Genomic DNA, 5700 nt, shown 5'->3' with positions numbered 1-5700 from the left:
AGACTCCTGATGATGAAGGTGATAATGATAATAGCCCAATCAGGGCAATTCCACTGCAAACACTGCAACCAGGATAACAGATTCCATGTGTTCCTGATGTGCCTGCTAGTTCTGAACAAAATCCAGATCATCCACCCTCAGATGAACCAAAGATAGATGCAGTCAATGTATCAACTGAAGAGGATGATGAAACTGATGATTCTGATGAAAATAATGATGATCAAGGGAAATGAGGAGAAGCTGTAAATGTTGAATCTCCACAAGTTGAAATGATAGATGAGTAGAGAGCTAACATTGAGTTAAGCATGAGAGAAGCTAAAAGGGGTCATCCATTGGTTGTAAAATTGAGAAGATATGGTATAAGTTTTGAATCCTTGGCTGATCTTGATGATGATCAGTTACAAAAGAGACTTGATAAGGAGAGAGATGACTTGAAGAAAAAGATGGAAGAGTAGAACAGGGAGAGTCAAAAGTTTAGAGAATACCTCAGAAGGCATAACTATTCAGAGAAAGATCTATCTCACTTTAACTTTGACCAACTCCAAGATTTATATAACAGTGAAAGAGAAAAGGTGATTGAGAAGTGTGTAAGAGAAAATGAGAAACTTGAGAAGATGGAAACTTTGAAGAAAAAGTATGGAGGTATGTGTGGATATTTGCTGGAAAGAGGCTTAAAGCCTGAAATTGTTGAAAACGTGTCAAGAGAATCAGTTTTGGATCTGTACAACAAACTGAAAAGAAAAGAAAAACTGAAGAGAGTCCAAATTGAGAGCTCTACCAAACACTCTGAACCAACTGATGAACCACAAGCAAAGAAAAGAAGAATTCAGACCATGAGGGAGAAACTAAAAGAACAGGTCAGATCAGTTGAAACTCCTACCCCACAAGAAGAGAAACCAGAACCTGAAGAAGAATCCATTGTCCCTTGGGAAAATGAAGAGATGATAAATATTCTAAGAAGGACAACGATCAATCAAAGGGGAATGAGTGAAGCAGACTTAAATGTCTTGGAAAAGGAGGATTTAAAGAACCTTTTCTATATTCAAAAGGCAGAGTGGGAAAAAGCTCTAAGGGAAGGAGAAAACCCTAGAAGCTTTGTAGATGGAAAGTTGTACCTGTTGGTCTGTCAGACAGACCTGGTATGTCAAAGATGCTGCTTGATCTCAAGGAATTAGTAGGACTTGACATTGTTGATCTTGCCAACCTTCCAACAGAAATGGTAGAGGCTATCTACATTAAAGTCTTCAACTTGGGGTCTGGAAAACCAAAGAAGTCTATCCCTTTTAGGCCTCCAATCTCAAGAAGACAACCACAAGGAGGAAGAGGTGAATCAAGTAGATCTACACAACAAAGAACAACAAGACCACAATCTGATGTGGATCTTCCAAGAGAACTCTACTTTGATTCTGTTACTGAGTCCCTGAAAGTGATCATGGAAAGTAGACAGCTGAGGGAAATTGTTGTAAGAAGTGACTTCCGTGAGTATACAGAAGAGCAACTGGAAAGAATGGCCAATCTTAATCTATATGACTTCTAGAATAGAAACAAGATGGCTGGAAGGCAGATGAATGATCTGTCAAAATTTTTGAGAGATGAAGCTGATAAGGGATTCAAGTTCTTAAAGGAAAAGAGAAGTTGGAGAATGATTCAACTTCACAGGTCAAAGAGGACAGAAAAATTGAAAAGAATGGACATTGCTGAAAGAGACTTTATGATGAATATCACAGGAATGAATCCATTGTAGAATATGAACACATGTATAAGCTTAGGAAGAAGAATGATACGCCCCAACTATACAGTACAAAGAAATGGCGTTATAACTAAAGTAGAGTACAAAGAAAATAATGACCATTACTTGCTGAGAAATTCTGATGGAAAAATATCGGGGATTATCAAGAAAGATGAAGATTTGACCTATTTGCATGTTGAGGATCTAATGGATATAAGGGATTTGGTTATTCCTGAAAGTCATACTCACTACCGAATCCTTAATATCTTCAAAATGAAAGCTGCGTCTGAAATAGTCAATCGATGACAAGCCATTCATAATGCAAGGAAGAGACAAGATGAATAGAATAGGCTTTGTTGTGTAATGTCTTCGGACAAGCTTTTGATTATGTAATTTGTTTATGTTATTTGAATATGTAATTTGACTTTCAATTTGATGTGTATTTTTGACTAAGTATAAGTAACCTTAGAAATGTTTTGGCTCAGTTGAGGTGTTCCAATCTAGGTGGAGATTGTTGAGTCAAAGATTTGAACAAAATGAAGTATATGGAAGATTGGAATCTTCTCAACCTCCTGAGAATTCGCTAAGTATGGATCCGGGCACACCTTAGACCTCCGAGCAAGCTTTTACTTAGCCGGGTACGATATTTTGTCTATCGGGCAAGGTTATCTTCAAGAAGTCTTATTTAGTGGATATCCGAGCAGGGTTTGCAAATTAGTTCATTGCCGGGCAAGGTTCACTAGTTTATGTAGATCCGAGCATGGTTCACTTTATCAAGCAAGTCTGTTCTTCATAGCCAAGTAAGGTTCACTCCCGAGTAAGCTTTTGGCTAACCAAGTCCATGAAGCCAAGTGATTGGAAGACCGGGCAAGGTATTCATTAATAATAGTGGTCCGAACAAGCTTGATGATTTAGATAAATATCATTAAGTAACATCGGGCAAGGTTCAACTCAAGCAAGGAACAGTACTCCCGAGTACACTTTGCTAATAAGTTATTTTATAGCAAGGAGTTGAAATGGATCATTGAAGAACAAGGTTGCTTGTAAGGGTTTGTCGGGCAAAGTCTGGCAAAGTCAAGAAGACTGAAGTCTACCCGATGAGTATTTTTACTTGGTAAAATACTCTTCAAGTAAAGTCTACCCGGAAACTGATCCCGGACACACTTCTATGTTACCAAGTTGTGAAGGATGGCAAAGTACACAGCGTACTCGGAAAATGAAGATTGATGCAAAGCCTACCCGGAAGACTTGTTTTACACTAAGAATATTTTCTGATTATGTAATTTGAATATGTATTTACTTTTGGGGTTTCTAGAAGGAATGACAACTGTCCTAGGGTGGCAGGCCTATAAATAGAATGTTGTAGGGCACGCCGCCCAAGACGGATTTTAGCTTTTACACTTTTGGATAAGAAAGAATATTTTCTTGAAAGTGACGGCTGTCATAGGATACGTACGAAAAAACCCTCCTTCAAGAAACCCTAAATCGATTATCCAATTTGTATGATAAATGTTATATGAATGGAAATCTTTTGAGTGAATCTTGTTTGTGTTGGTTACCTTTTAATATTGATTAAGCAACCGTATGTTTGTTATTGATTATGCCTTTAACAAACGGTCATCTTTCTAAATATAGCAATCCGTCATTAACTCTCTTGTCAACACATCTATTTGTGTGAGTTATGACATGATTAAGTAAGATCCAGCTGAAATCAAGGGACCAGACAAGCTCCATATACTTCTAAAGAGTGGGAAGCAAGAGAAATGTCAAGTAAGTTGTTTTCATATTTTATAATAATAAGCAAAGATAATAAAATGAGACTTATCTTTTTTTCATATGTTTTGTAGGTGCCCAGAAATCAAGCAAGTCTGCATCCTAGTTTTCGGTGGAGAACATTGATTGTTTTATCCTCAAGAAGGAAACCTCCGTTGACACTACACTCCCTGAACCATGATCGATAACCACTCGTTCTAAGTCCGGAGCTTCTAAAAGGAAAAAGCCTTCAGAGCCAGAAGATCCTTTTGAGGCTGAGAAGCAGATTCATGACATGGTCACAACGGTAAGGATTCTTGATTCTATTTGTTTTTGTTTAAATCCAAAATTCTTTCTGAGGATATTTTAGCTTGGACTCATTTCATCTTTATATGCAGGTCATGAACTCCTCTAGGAGTTACAATGAAAAGGTTGTCAAGGAGATGGAGGATACTCTCTCCGGAATGTAGGCCATGGCCACTGCCAAAGACAAAGCTAACTCCAAGCTTATGAAAGAAAAGAAACAAATGGAAAATCAGCTATCCGTGGTGGAATCTTAAATTCAGGAGGAGGTGAGGGATGCCACAAACGAAGCCAAGATGTGGGCGGCCATGTCTGTACTGCAAGAAAGGATTAAGATGGCTGCTAAAGCTGGTGATCCTGCATTTGACAAGTCAGCATGGGAAGTGGCAAATTGGAAGCAAGCCTTGGTTGCTTTTGGAGGGAGTGAGGACGATACTGGTGAGAGCACTGACGCTGTGGATGAAGGGATCAGAGCTGAAGGGATTGAAGCTGGTGAAGGAGTTGCAGCTGAAGATGGAGCTGCTAAGGTGGGCGATGAAGGATGTTGAGACTAGGCCTGAGCCCACTTTTTTTATGTGTTTGTGTTCTTTGAAAGATTTAAATAATAAATTATCCTTTGAAATAAAGATTAAGGATCTTAGATCCATCAAGATAATAAATGGTCCATGTCTACCATTTTTTTTAGGATCTTCCATATAGCCGACAACAATGAAATTGTCAGCCACTAAGCGTGTATTGGTCCCATTGACCCGAACTATACTTTGGATAGCGTGCGCTCCAGGAGAGAGTGTCAAAACTCTAATTCATATGAAAGGTGAAAACCTTTAAGACTTAGAAGGTATAATCATATAAGATTAAACCTTAAACATGGGAGAGAGGTGGTCAACCTCTTAACCTTTGTATTCTCACCTGAAATTTGCATTTTCTGTATAAACTCAAAACTTGATGAAAGAAAATGTTAAGAATATCATTATCTTTGATTAACAATTAGTAACAAAAATTTAAGAAGGAACACATAGTAGGATAAAAGCTTACCAACTTTAGGATCCTTGAATCTTTAAGGATCCTTGATCCTGATTACATAAAATACTTCTTGAGGTGGATGACATTCCAGGCTCTTGGTAGTCGATCACCATCCATTGTATGTAGGTGGTATGCCCCTTTTCCTGCTTCTGAATCGATCAAGTAAGGCCCTTCCCACTCGGGTGCTAACTTTCCATCTGCCGGATTAGTCGTATTTTGAAAGGCTTTCCTTAGGACCAAATCTCCTTCTTGAACCTTCGATCTTGATATTCTTGTTATATGCCCCATCCATCCTATGTTGGTATGCAACCATCATGATTTTTTCTAAGTCTATGAGTTTATCAAGAATGTCTAGATTTTGGATAAGGCTTTCGTTATTTACTTGAGGATCATGGATGCTTGTTTTGGCGGTGGAACTACCATCTCTGTAAAGATTACAACTTCTACTCCAAATACCAATGAGAACGGTGCTTGACCTATTGCATTTTTGGGTGTTGTTCTATCTGCTCAAGATCATAAGGAAGTTCCTTAGCCCATTTCCGGATCTTCAATGAACCTTAGGTAGGGACATGCAAGAGATTTTATGTACAAAGTATCTTGTAATATAATAAATTTGGATACCTTGGTTCTGAAAGCTCTGGGATTTTCTTCATTAGGGATTCTCGTTTTGGAGGAATTTCTCAACTGGGAGGATCCAGGATCCTACGTCAGGACCGGATTGAGGATCCTTAATTCTCCAAGATGATCGTTGTGACCTCCATTACTTCATGTTCCCCAATTTCTGAAGAATTATGGGGATGATTGGTATCTTTATATCACCTGGGATCTTTAAAGATGATGCTAGATTTTCTAAGGCATCTGCCCAACATTCTTTTTACTAGGTACCTGATTTA

The sequence above is a fragment of the Bidens hawaiensis genome, unplaced genomic scaffold, assembly GCF_021521415.1.
Source record: "Bidens hawaiensis isolate Kalapana, Puna unplaced genomic scaffold, B.hawaiensis_p1.1 tig00019082_1, whole genome shotgun sequence".
NCBI lineage: Eukaryota > Viridiplantae > Streptophyta > Magnoliopsida > Asterales > Asteraceae > Bidens > Bidens hawaiensis.
This window is presented reverse-complemented; position numbering follows the sequence as displayed.